Raw genomic sequence first — 13,570 nt, 5'->3', positions numbered from 1 at the left:
GTATGTATTCACAAAACTGATGGTTGGATCGCACCACCCCATCGCCCTCCAATGTAATCTGTGATTTACTCTTCTATAATAAATTACCCTACCATGTTAGTCTCGCTGGAAAATCTAACCATGCATGTAAGAAGCAAAATAATTACAGCCCCCTCTTGTCTAAGAAGCCTCCTTCAATCCCTATGAGCTCTTTATACACAATGCAGCCACACGAGTCTATTGTAAACTTCTTGCCTGAAATTCTGGACTTCTATCAGTAGCCACTAAATCTCATCTGGAGAGTTTCGCTGTCCCCAATAAATACAATTTTATTTCTTATAGTTAGTTGTAAAGCTCTTCCTCAGGAGAAATTGTTACTGACATTTTGACTTTAAGCCAATATGTCTATTTAACGAAAGAACACAGTTTAAAATCATGAGTTCCAAACCAGTTAAAAAAAAAAAAAAAAAAAAAAGGGAGGACAGAGGGACATAATATATAACGAAATAGAAGGAAGAAGAGTTATAGCAACACCTAATTAGGCTGAAATATTCATAAAGAGTATAAAATTTCTACTTTTTCAATTTACAATTTCATATTATTTTAAGGTATACATAGAAAAGTATATTTAATGTGTTTAAGGACAATAAAAGAAAAACAATAAAATATAAGAAAATTTGAGGTAGCAAATCCAAGACCTTAATATCATAAGACAATTCAAGAAGATAAAGCCCATTCAGGAAAATATCACTGGACATTACCTTCAGCCTTCAGAGTCCCAAAGGCAATTCTTAACACTTCTTATTATTTGTCTGTAAAAAAAGGAATACTTAAAATTAGAAATCTGCCAAGGAAAACATTTGCATTTCTGTAATATCTTTATGACTCAGGTAGCTTAGTTTGTGTATGCCAACTAATATCTATAGTTTTAAAAAGAAAACTGAAAGCTAACACATTCATATGTGCACAAGTACTCAGCAAAACGTGGCCCAAATATACAATCTAAACCACTGCATATACATTTTTGAGGAGGGATAGCACGGTGTTTGCTATAGTATCGTAAGAAGTTATCTTAACTCATAAGGATATTTGCATTTTTATTTTCATATTTCTTTTAGGAAAAGCAAATCCCAAATTGCTTTTAACCTATTTACTTGCTCATTCTTATTAACAGAGTTCGCAAAGATCTATGATGTATAATGTACTGGTCATCGCTGGTGAGTTTAAAAGTATGCAGAGATAAAACACAAGCCCTATTCTCAAAATAGTAGGTAAGGTTAGAGATATATGCATAAACACAGATAACCCAAAGAAAATAAAAAGAAAATGGGTGGAAAGAAATAAAGATGCAAAGGGTAACATGTTCGGTACAGCTTAGTACCTAAGGCATTGACATTAAAACATGGCTTAATATTTCCTGTTTTAGCAGAAAGGCTAATAGTAGGGTCCTACCCATATTTAGATGCAAGGATGCCAAACAAATGGATGGGTTGCTTTTAAATTTCTTTAGTATAGAATTGAAGCTGGATGGGAACAGGCAGGATGTTGAGGTTACTTTAAAGCCAATTTGGTGATTTTGACTATAGAAAGATTTAACTAAAAACAGCTCTCCTATTAAAAATCGAATTTGATGTTGTGTTCCCATTAGAAAATGATCTCTAAATTTGCTATGAAATCTCAATGATGACCTTGATGCCAAATTTACTAATAATCTCCACAGAGATTTAGCCATTCAAAGTTTCAAAAGCAGTTTTAATAATGGAAATGCAATACATAAACATATGCTTGATTCTATAATCTAGTACATCTACAGTAAAATGCCCATTAAAATTTTAAAAACCTGAGGATTTTAATGGACTATATTATTAATATGCATGCACAATATTTTTGCAAACAACAAACCACACTAGTAAACCAAAACAAACCTAAGGTTTGGCTGCACTAATAGACAAATAGATTCCAGAAAAGGAATCTGAAAGTCCTGTTATATTTGGGGTGCATCAGCATTATTACAGTTATTCTGCATCTGCAAACTAGGAGAGATGCTAAAAGTTAGTAACTGGTAGGAGGAGTGAAACCAGAACAATTAATGATGAAGAAATAGGATGATTAGGAACAGAAAAGAAAACATGTTCTAATCATAGATATAGGGTGAAGGACACCTTTGAGAAAATTAATTTGGCCACTACATGATATATTACAAAAGTTATTTTTATTAATTTATTATGTCTGTTCCTCTAGAATGGAAGTAACATAAGGGCAGGCACTTTGTCTTTTTCACTGTAACCCCATTTTCTTGAATAGTGCCTGCCATATACTAGGATATCAATGAATATGTACTCAGTGAATGAATGAACAGCCTAACCAATAAAACAGGCACTAAATCTGTATCTATTTACAGATGAGAAATTTAGGCTTAAAGAAATTACATCATGTATACCAAATTAAACTGTCATTCTGCAACTACAAACTCCTACAATGCATTGTTTATTCTTCCATTCAATATTCATTCTAGCAACAGGAGAAACAGGCAATAAACAAATAAATTGTTAGACTTATAATGTCATATAATTAGTACTATGAAGTCAGATAAAACAAGATAATGACACTGAGAGTTACATGGCCTGATATTTTAGATAGATTTGGACAGGGAAGCTTCTCAAAGGAGGTAAGAATAATAAGAAAACTGAATCAAGTAAAGAAGACAGTCAAAACAAAAAAATCTGAAGGACTGGTGGAGTGAGGTGGCTCACACCTGTAATCCCAGCACTTCGGGAGGCCGAGGCAGGCGGATCACCTGAGGTCAGGAGTTCGAGACCAGCCTGCTCAACATGGCGAAACCCCGTCTCTACTAAAATACAAAAAATTAGCCGGGCGTGGTGGTGGGCGCCTGCAATCCCAGCTACTTGGGAGGCTGAGGCAGGAGAATCACTTGATCCCAAGAGGTGGAGGTTGCAGTGAGCCAAGATCGTGCCACTGCACTTCAGCCTGGGCAACAAGAGCAAAACTCTGTCTCAAAAAAAAAAAAAAAATCTGAAGGATCATCTGAATTGTTTTAGGATTAAATAATACATATTTCTTTGCCTAGTATAATGGCCAGCATATACCAAACAGTTTACTCAATACTTTTTATTATATTGCTAGTATTTTTATAAATTGTGAATTTCCCCACTAGATTACTTTGTCAAAGGCATTTACTGTTATTTTCCTTAAAGTTCCTTAAATAGTGCCTAGCAAGAGCTCAATAAACATTTAGAGAACAAAAATAGAAAGACACAATTTTCAGTTCATTAATTAGAAAATAAAGAGACTACATGAATATGAAAAAGTCACCATCTTTCATATGCCTGAGTCAATCTAACTCTGTTAAATCAATTTCACATAATATTTCACTTTTCCTAAATTTAAAAAAAAAGAAAAAGGGGAAAATATATTAAATGGCTAGGTCCAAGAAGTCATAGATAACAAAAGAATAAGAAAGAATCAGAAGAAAATTAAGTTATTAACATGAGGCCAATCTCTTTACCATTTACATGCTATCTGACTCCATCAGATTAACACATTTTTCCAGTGCAGGGACGTTGCTACACAGAAATCTGATTCATTTATGTATTCCTAATGCAAGCACAAGCCTTGTTATATAGCAAATATTCAAAAAAATCTTTGTTGTACTGAAATGAACTAAAATGATATTTAGTAGTTTTGATGCTTTAAAGCTAGCTCGAAACACTAACAACAAACCAGGGGACTGACAAACTTAAAAAACAAATTTAAACAGAGAAAACATCAAGCATTAGGTTTGAGTCCTATAGCAAAGGAGCAGAGAACAAGGTAGGTTCTTTCCAAAGAGTGAAATATAAGTGACAGTGTGATATTGGCATTGGAAGAGATAGATCAGTAGAAGAGGCCAGGGGAACTCAGATATGGGGTGAATGTTACAAGTAACATTTCCATGAACAATGTTAAGATAGCTGACTGATTACATGTGGAAAAATAAATTCTGTTCTCTAATACTTATCAATACTAAAATATAAATCAGGTCAATAAAACTCAATATAAGGACCTCTAAGAAAATACATATGTATAATTTTCTGAACTCCAACATGGGAAGGACTTTTTTTTTTTTTTTTTTTTGAGACGGAGTCTCGCTCTGTCACCCAGGCTGGAGTGCACTGGCACAATCTTGGCTCACTGCAAGCTCCGCCTCCCGGGTTCACGCCATTCTCCTGCCTCAGCCTCTCCGAGTAGCTGGGACTACAGGCGCCCGCCACCACGCCCGGCTAATTTTTTGTATTTTTAGTAGAGACCGGGTTTCACCATGGTCTCGATCTCCTGACCTCGTGATCCGCCCGCCTCGGCCTCCCAAAGTGCTGGGATTGGAAGGATTTTTAAAGTACATACACAATGGTATATAATATAAGCATAAAGATTTATGATTTTTACTACTTAAAATCAAAAATTTTAGCCTGGGAAACAGGGTGAAACCCTGGCTCCACAAAAAAATACAAAAATTAGTTGGGCATGGTGGTGCACAACTGTAGTCCCAGCTACTCAGGAGGCTGAGGTGGGAGGATCACCTGAGCCTGGAGAGGTCAAGGCTACAGTGAGCCATGATCCTGCCACTGTACTCCAGTTTGGGCAAGAGAACAAGAACCAGTCTCAAAAAAAAAAAAAAAAAAATGTGTAAGGCAAAAAACATCTTTAACAAAATTCAAAATTAAGAGGCCAACAAAAAATAAATATTTTTAAAGTGTATAATGTTCATTGGGTTAAGAGTCTTTATAAATAAACAAACATATTATTCTACTTTTTAAAATGAGCAAAATACATGAATAGGCAATTCACAATAGAATTGTGAGTTCTCTTCTAAAATATGGAATGCATTTATAAATATATTTAAACATACATAAAATATATTTTAAACTATATATAAAATAGTAATACTATTTATTAATATTAAATATTATTAATTCTAAATAATACCTATAAGTAATAAGGTGAAATAAGAAGCTAAAATACATATGAAATAATATTAATCTGCAATAGCAATGAAAGAAATGCAAATTAAATAAACTAAAATATTCCAGAATAGTGAACTGGTTAGATAAATTATATGTAATAGGATATTAAGTGTTCATTAGACATGGCAAGTGAAAATATATATCATTAAACTTAGAAAACAGGTTATAAAATGGTAAAAGTGATAACATACCAATATTTAATAATTTTTCTCTATATAACATAAATACAGACTATGCACAACTTTTGGTTATATGCATATATAAGTATAGATCTGTAGGTACCAGGTGTGTGTGTGTTTGTGTGTGTATTAGAAAAAGTATGTATGTGACTGTAAGAAACTTAAACTACATTATTCTTTGAATTTATCTTAAGATTATGACAGATTTTTTTTCTTCTTAGAATTTATTTCCAAATTTTCTATAATAAAAACAAATTACTTTCTATAAACATAAAAAGTACTAAAAGAAGGCACCTAGTTTATGTTTCAGGAAAGAAAAATTTAATGTTATATTATCAGAATTCCTGAATGTTAAGAAAGACATTTGAAAATGTCTATCTGTCATTTTTGGTGAAATCTTTTTAACTGCATAGATTTTTTTAAAGAAAAAAATGTAAGGAAGGAAAGGAGAAAGGGCAGGTGTTGTGAGGAAGGGAAGAAAGAGAACAACAAAGAAAGAAAAATAGGATTTATAAAGATAACAGCAACTACCCATAATGGTATCTATTAGGTTCCTAGCAACCAAATTTTAACTGGTAACATCTCTAATTACATTTTCAAAGAAAAGCACAGCCTGGAATGTAGAAAACTTAAGTTGGAGGTTACATTTATACCGTGAACATACTTTTACAAGAGAAAATAGATAAAATATTCATCGATTTCAATGATAGCACTACTGTATAAAGAGAGACAAAATATGCCATGAGAACGTAAGATGCTCCAAATCAGTTTTGGAAGTAGGAGTAGTATAAATTTCAATTAAGTAAAAGTTTAAAGTAAGCAAATTTTAAGTAGCTATAAAATCATGCTGTTCATTCCCATATAAGAAATGTTTTTCCATCCATAGTCCTTAACATGTCATTCAAAACATATGACCCTACAACATATGAACTATGAGTTCTGGTTAATTATTTCAATGGACATTATTTTGTATAAGGCTTTCCCAATGAGTACAAAATGAATAGAAACTGTTAAAGACCATTCTCTATTAATAATTATAGCAAACAAGTCTTCATTAAATAAAAATTTAAACATAAGGTTTAGTTGTATTTTATTTTAAAAGGCAAATGAAAGCCAATTGATGATCCTGAAAGATCATAAAGAACCTGTACAGTTCCATCGTCAAGAAGACAAGGATAAATTCCTTCAAAGACTGGAAAAGCCTTAATTTCAGTTCATCCGTAATCATGCATCCTAAGGTGGAGGTATTCATTTTGGATTTGGATATATTATTAGAGTTTTTAAAACACCAGGGAAATCTGGTAAGTTCTATGGTATATTCTCAAAGAACCCTTCATAAGATTGGTCTGGCTAAACCCCATACTAAAGCCATCTGAAATAAAGTCAAATTCCATGGAGCTGGAGCTTGAGAGCAACAACAAAAGAGCATTCACTGACTCAGTTATACTTGCTCTTAGGTATTTCAGGTTCGCTTCTAAAGACAGGGAAAAAGTACAGAAAGATTAGGTACTAAATACTGTTTTTAACTCTAAAATACAATCAATTTTTTTCTTTGTCTGTTTAAAAGTAACCTGAGCCCGCCCTTTTATTATGTGAAGCTTCACTCTGTTTATTTTTATTTCCCAAGAGCAGAATGCCTTAAATAAATTCTTAAAAACCAACACACCAACAAATAAACAAATTAAAACTCAATGACTATAAAAAGTCCACAGTCTAACCTGCTTAATTATTAACAGGTAAACACAATGCACTTCTAAATTATTTACCTAATCCCCTTCAACTAAAAACTTTAAAGTTTTTGGGCTTGAAATGTACATCCTTTCTAAGGATCCATAAAACAATTATTTAAAAATCTTCTATTTAGCCATTTTAGTAAAGGCAATTTTAAAATACCAAAGTAAATATGCACTTAAACATTTACATAAGTTGATAAAAAATAGAAGACATTTTTTTAAATTTCACAGGTCAGTAAAATTATTTTTCTTCCAGCTTTCCCTAGTCTTCTGTCAGATATTTCACTCCACCATGAGCAGAAATATTCACTACTAAATTATATTAGATTGATATAATAGTTTTGAAGTAAGCATTTATAGAATACTCTTATTCCTGAGTATACCATAAGAAATGTATAATTATGAAACTATAAAAATATTAATAATTTTGAAACTTCAAGAAAAAAATGAATAAATTCAAAAATCACCATTTTCTCCAGATAAGACTGGACTATTTTCACCAGCATAGCTAATCACTGAAGAATGATTGCTGCTTGATGCAGGTAACCACTGATTACCTGAAATGTTGGTTAGTTAAATGTTCTAAGGGTAAGTTGGTAAGTTAAATGTTAGCTAAGGGTTCACCAGGGGGGAAAGTGTTTTTGTTTTTAGATCGTTTTAACTAAAAATATAAGATGTTCTAGTAGATTTCTCTGCCTTAGTAAATAGGGAATTATAATTTTATCTTTCACTTAAAATGAAAAAATTATGTTGCCTTAGAAGATGGCTCTTGAACTTTTGGGAAGTCAGGAAGGGCCTCTGGGATGATGATAAAAAACGAAGAATCTTTTTTCTCTAGAAAAGTGCATATGATCACGAAATTTTTTATGAAATTTCCAGGGGTCCAGAGACCGACATAAAAACCCCTTGCTTTCTAATTTTACAGAATTCTAAATACTTAGACATAGGAGATTGCACTCATACAGTAACCCCCAGGACAAAAGGAGAATGTTTGAAGTTCCTTCTGAAGACAGGACTATTAATGAGCTATTTTGTTATGATTTGTATCCTTTCTTCTAAAAGGGGTGTGTAAAAACAATTCTGGTTAATTTAGTCTTGGTTAAAGGTTAAATATGTTTCCTTTAAGGACAATTGCATTACAAGGTATTTGAGCTTTGAAACAAAATAGTGCTGCTTTAAAATCACTCCACATTTTAGAAATGACAATTTTCTTCTTATATTTTTGTAACAATAGAAGGCAGAGTCAAAGAGAAAGCTATTTAATTTTCATCTTTACTTCTAAAGATTAACAGATAATAGCAAATACTTGAGCAGTCCCCATATTCAGGTTCTGTTCAAAGTGCTTTTATTTGTATTTACTTATTTAAACCTAATAAAAACTATAGGAGGTAGGTAATATCATTATACCCACTTTATCGATGTGTAAACTAAGGAACAGAGGGAGTAAGTAATTTGCCAAAGGACACCCTTTTACTGAGTGGCAGAACCAGGATTTATGCCCCCGTCAATCCAGTTGCAGAGTTCGGATTCCTACAGACCATATTCCATTTCCAACTTTAATCTTTCATGAGTTGTTCAATCTTTCATGAGTTGATGGTTTTTCTTGTGTGTTATTATATTTAACACAAGTCTACCTCTTCACTACCATGCAAGGAACTTTCATACTGGTTTTCCCAGAAAAATTCATTTGGTGAATTGTTCATAAGATGCTGACAAAACTGGCCCCACCTCTGTGCAGCTGGCAGTTTTATACCACAGTAAATTTCCCAGAGTCAATGCCAAAAATTGAAAAAACAAGGTACCACCAGCTAGTAAATGTGGAATTATACAATAAAAGCTGACCTCTCATTTCCTTTTTGGAAATAGTTTTCATGGGATAAATATGTGAATGATTATATTCCAAAGGCAACCAAGACAACAGTATAAATGGGCAATATTATCATAATAACTTCTCAAAGGCAGGATTGTCTGCTATTCCTAATTCGTCTGATGAGAGGTACACCAGTTGATACAACTTTTAATTTCTAGTCCTAAATCATTTCTATGAAATAACATGTCAAAGTAAAATGCATACTTAGTGAGGGCCAGCAAGGGGCCAAATTTGCAGTATGACTATTTTCTTGAAATATGCTCTTGGCAGATTGCTACCAAAGACAGCAACCAATTTGTAATGCAGGATTTGCTTTTAGTGTACCAATCTTTATACATTGAGTAATTCCATGAAGAGCAAAGGCTGACTTAAAAAATAAATAAAATAAATAAATCCCATCCTTATGGTTTGCACAGAACAGGTTTTAGTTATAAATTCATTCCATTTATTTTTTATTGAATTACTCCCTAAAATAAATGCAAACAGGCAGGTACCAGTGAGACACAAGTATAAAAGGGCAAAATAAAGCAGAATGTTCAAAGTCCTAAAATATGGTTAAATATCAGGTATACAGAAAAGAAGGTACAACTCAAGGCAAATGGAAACACAAATACAAGATAACATAAGGAAGAAGCTTGATAATTAAGGCAGTTTTTTTTTTTTTTACATTAGACCTACAGACTTTTCTGAAGAAATTCATTTCAATGCAGCCAAGCTAGGCTGGGAATGAGAAACTGGTTAATATAAAAGTATGCCTGGAATAAAATATCATCCTTTGCCTCTATCTATCTCTATATCATCCTACACACCATAATAAAACAAATATTTGGTAATCATCTAGTTATTTCCTATAATAATTCCTAATGATTTACAGTATCAAGTCGTATATACTTGGTTTTCAAATTCCTCCTTAGTCTGGTTCCATTATATATCCTCACTTCCAAATAATGCAGAAATTATACTGTCTCACCCAATGAGATAAGATTTTAAATAAATATACATTGTTTCAGCAAACAATTATGGGGTCTACAATGTGTCATGCAATGTTCATGTAGCTGAAATATTTTCACATATATATCAGGCTTTTCCTATGCCCTCAACATGTCCTTCACGATGTCCTTCCTATATAGTTCAGCATGAGGTACTCGTCTCTACTCTGTCAATTTCTGTTAAATTCATAGTGAACTCAAATTAATTTAAACTTGAGAAATGCCAGTTAGAGAAATTAAAGTATGATATACAACTACACCGAGGAACCAGATTTAGAACCAGAGCAGCATTGTTTCTCAAGGCCGTTCTTGTCTTCATTTTTCATGGTCAAAGGTCAATGTTGAAAAAGCTGATGAAAGCTAACAGTAAAACTCTCAAGTCTGTACCCAAGCAAAGCACCTGATGAGTATCTGATCCAAGCAAGTCAAAAAAGCAAAGAAGTTTGTGTATAACTTTTGGCTTCAGACTGATATGAAAGGCTTCATCCTTTCAATTAAGGCATAGACTTTTGCCTATCTGTGATATAAAATATATTAGCAGCTATAGACTAGGAATTTTTACATTTAAGCCAAAATACAGCCAATGGAGTTTAAATTTTAAGTAATTTGTTAAACTAAATTAACTGAATTTTCAATTACAGGTTTTAAATATTTAGAAATTTTCCATACGTTTGTTATAGACCTCTTGTTATTTTCTAGTTCCAAAAATGTCTCTTTGCATAAACTCATGGTTTTCAGGTTTTTCACAACTGCTTCAACAAGCATTACAGTAATGCTTTTGAAAATGAAACTATTTCCTCTGCTATATTATTGCCCAGTTGACTTTCTTATCCAAAGCCAGTTTTGCTCTCTGAATTTACTTTTCTCTTTCTTCTCCCCAAAGGTGTATTGATATGGTACATAATGCTTCCATTTCCTGGTTTAATTTGAACATGCCATCCTCCCACATCATAATCCTGTCCATCTACCAACAACTTATTTTTCTTCTGTGAGGCTGGCATTGATGATGGAGATAATAGGGTTTAGGATGTCTCTTTTCAGTTATTGAGCCTGGCCCATTGCCAGTCCTAATCTTTTTCTTGTTAAAAATCAATTATATATATTTTTATTATACTTCAAGTTTTAGGGTACATACGCACAACGCGCAGGTTAGTTACATATGTATACATGTGGCATGTTGGTGTGCTGCACCCAGTAACTCGTCATTTTTTAAAAATCTTTGTCCTTTTCTCAAATCCTCCCTCCAACAACAGGAGACAGCTTTCTTTAAATGTCCCTGCTCAGTCACCATTTTCTGTGAACAAGTCTCTGCTCCATCGGGATGCACAACAACTACCCAGACCCATGTAGTGACATTCCAAATAAGCTTCTATTTGGTCTTGGAGCCAAAGAACCAACTACTAATTCCTAATTTCTCCCAAACTTTCACTATCTCAGTGTATTCTCTCTTCTCACTCTTATTTCTATCAAGACACCTATGAATGGGCCTTCTCTTTCATTGAACAACAGTTGATTCAGATACAATCAATTCAATAACTCTCATTTTAGATCAGAAACATACATTTATGTTTAGAAAAGATTAATCAATTGAGTACCTAAGAAAACAAACAAGGAGCTAATTTAATGTCCTGTTCCCAAGAGCACTCTCACACAGACACAAAAATAAACATACACTCACACATCCCTACACACCAACTGTTTTACTAAAATCCAGCCACACTACCTTTTTTGTCTTCCTTCATCAGGCCATGCTCGTTTGGGGCTTTTGAACATGCTTTTCTACAAGGCTCTTCTCCCAGATCATTTCATGAGGGCTTCCCTTTCTCATCATTCAGTCCTCAACTCAAATGGCACCTGGTTACTCTTTATGCCACTATCCACCCTATCTGACCCAGGTCACTTTTGATCCCACTGCCCAGATTTCTTTTCTTCACAGGATATCACTATCTGCAACTATTTTACTTATTTATAAACTGATTCATTGTTGATTTTCCTACATTAAGGAAGCTATCTGTCTTATTCTCTGCCAAATCACTTGCCCCGAGGTGTCATGCCTGACACATAGTAAGCACTGATAGATCTGAAAAACAAATAAATGAATTTACAAAAATCATGAGCCATAAATATTTTTCAAGTGCTTACAATGTGTAAGGTAATTCTTTTTTCAGTTGAATCCTAGGCTGAAATATGCTCTGTCTCTCAGCATTAATGGGGCACAGTAAGTCCATTTGAGAGATGGGTCCAAGATCAGGTGGATGACGCTTATTTTGAAAATGTTCTAAACAAAATACATTCCTACCACATTAGACCTACAATGTATTAACACATAAGATTAACAACATTGTTCTTCTCAGCTATTGTTTCCTTCACACTTCCCTATTAAACTTTTGATATGTCATTATGTCCTTTTACGATGTCAAGAACATTTGAATGGAACTGAATGAAAGTAGTTACAATGACACATACCCAATTTGGGACCTTTACTGCCAAAATAGATGGGTCAAAATGACAAAACATGGGAAGATTCAGGGTGACACCAAACCCTGAATCTTTACATGTTCACTCCCTCCCACATTCATGCAATGTACAAATATTCTGACTATACCTAGCCTTGACAACAGTTCTAATGCCTCTACAGGTGAAAACATTCATTCATTTAAACCAGGACCTTTATCTATAAAGTGCCAAATAATAAATATTTTAGCCTTTGCAGGTCATATAGTTTGTTTCAACTACTCAACTCTGCTACTATAGTCTGAAGGCAGCCATAGGCAATAAACATATAAACAAATGGCCATGGCTGTACTCCAATAAAACTTTGTTTACAGAAGGGGGTGGGATGCATTTGGCAAACCCTGATCTAACCCATCAGTGAAGCCTCCAAAATTTATATATGGGGAGATTTAGCAAGAAAATTTGATCAGAAAGTGTGTTAGGAGGACTTGTATTAGAATCTGCTTTTTTGTGATACACATTTTGCTTTTATATGAAATATATGTGTATGGGGGGGTTGGAAAAGATTACAGGAAACCTGAACCTCTCAGGTCACTCTTGTCACTGCTGCCTAATCCTGCAATCCATTTGAGGGTGTTCTTGGCATTAAAATTTGGCCTTCTATAGATTCATCAGCTTTCTCTGCATATTTTATCCATCAGATTATTTATATCATAAATTTACAATTATTTTTGAAAAGCCACAACAAACACTTGGTTGAAGTTCAAAATATACATTCCCTTTAACCATGCTAATTCTGCATTCTATTTCAAACATTATTAATTTTGTCAGGCAAGATTTGTTTATAATAAACTCATTTTTTTCATCGCTCATGATTCCTTTGTCTTCAAGATGTTTACCGACTTCCCTTACAATGTTTTATGAGAATGCTGTCAGATACCCTGTAAGCCATTTAACATTACATTTACATCTATTATAACAATTCTTTCTCCCTCAAAATCTTTTAGGTCTTCTAAATTTCCCAATTGGAATATACCTTTATCCAAAGTATAATACACCTTTACCTGTTTCTGGTTGATAGCTATTTTTAAAAGGTATTTTAAACACATTATATGTTTTTCAAAATTGTGTTTTAACACCAAAACAGCTACGCAATTAAACTAAAATTTAGTAAAGATTCTAAATGATAACACATTGATTCACACTATCACAAGATACATTACATATTAATTAGTAATGTTATCATTTTCTACTCCCCATCTTATAGTTTCTGTAATAAATTCTACTGCCAATCAGCTTTCATTAAGATATCAGCCCTTCTAATCATGATAACCAATAAATTGTA

General features: G+C 33.2%; 1 protein-coding gene across 5 annotated transcripts in view; it reads right to left on the bottom strand.

Annotated features, from left to right (window-relative positions):
- Positions 1–13,570, bottom strand: part of ZBTB20 (zinc finger and BTB domain containing 20) — an 807,544-nt gene that overhangs the window by 627,654 nt on the left and 166,320 nt on the right. For all 5 annotated transcript variants that reach the window (XM_030802021.1, XM_030802016.1, XM_030802015.1 and 2 more), the window contains exon 2: positions 741–791. The gene's annotated coding sequence lies outside the window, so the exon portion shown is untranslated. The remainder of the gene's footprint in view (positions 1–740; positions 792–13,570) is intronic.

This window comes from Nomascus leucogenys, chromosome 21 (assembly GCF_006542625.1).
Source record: "Nomascus leucogenys isolate Asia chromosome 21, Asia_NLE_v1, whole genome shotgun sequence".
NCBI classification, from domain to species: Eukaryota; Metazoa; Chordata; class Mammalia; order Primates; family Hylobatidae; genus Nomascus; species Nomascus leucogenys.
This window is presented reverse-complemented; position numbering and strand designations above follow the sequence as displayed.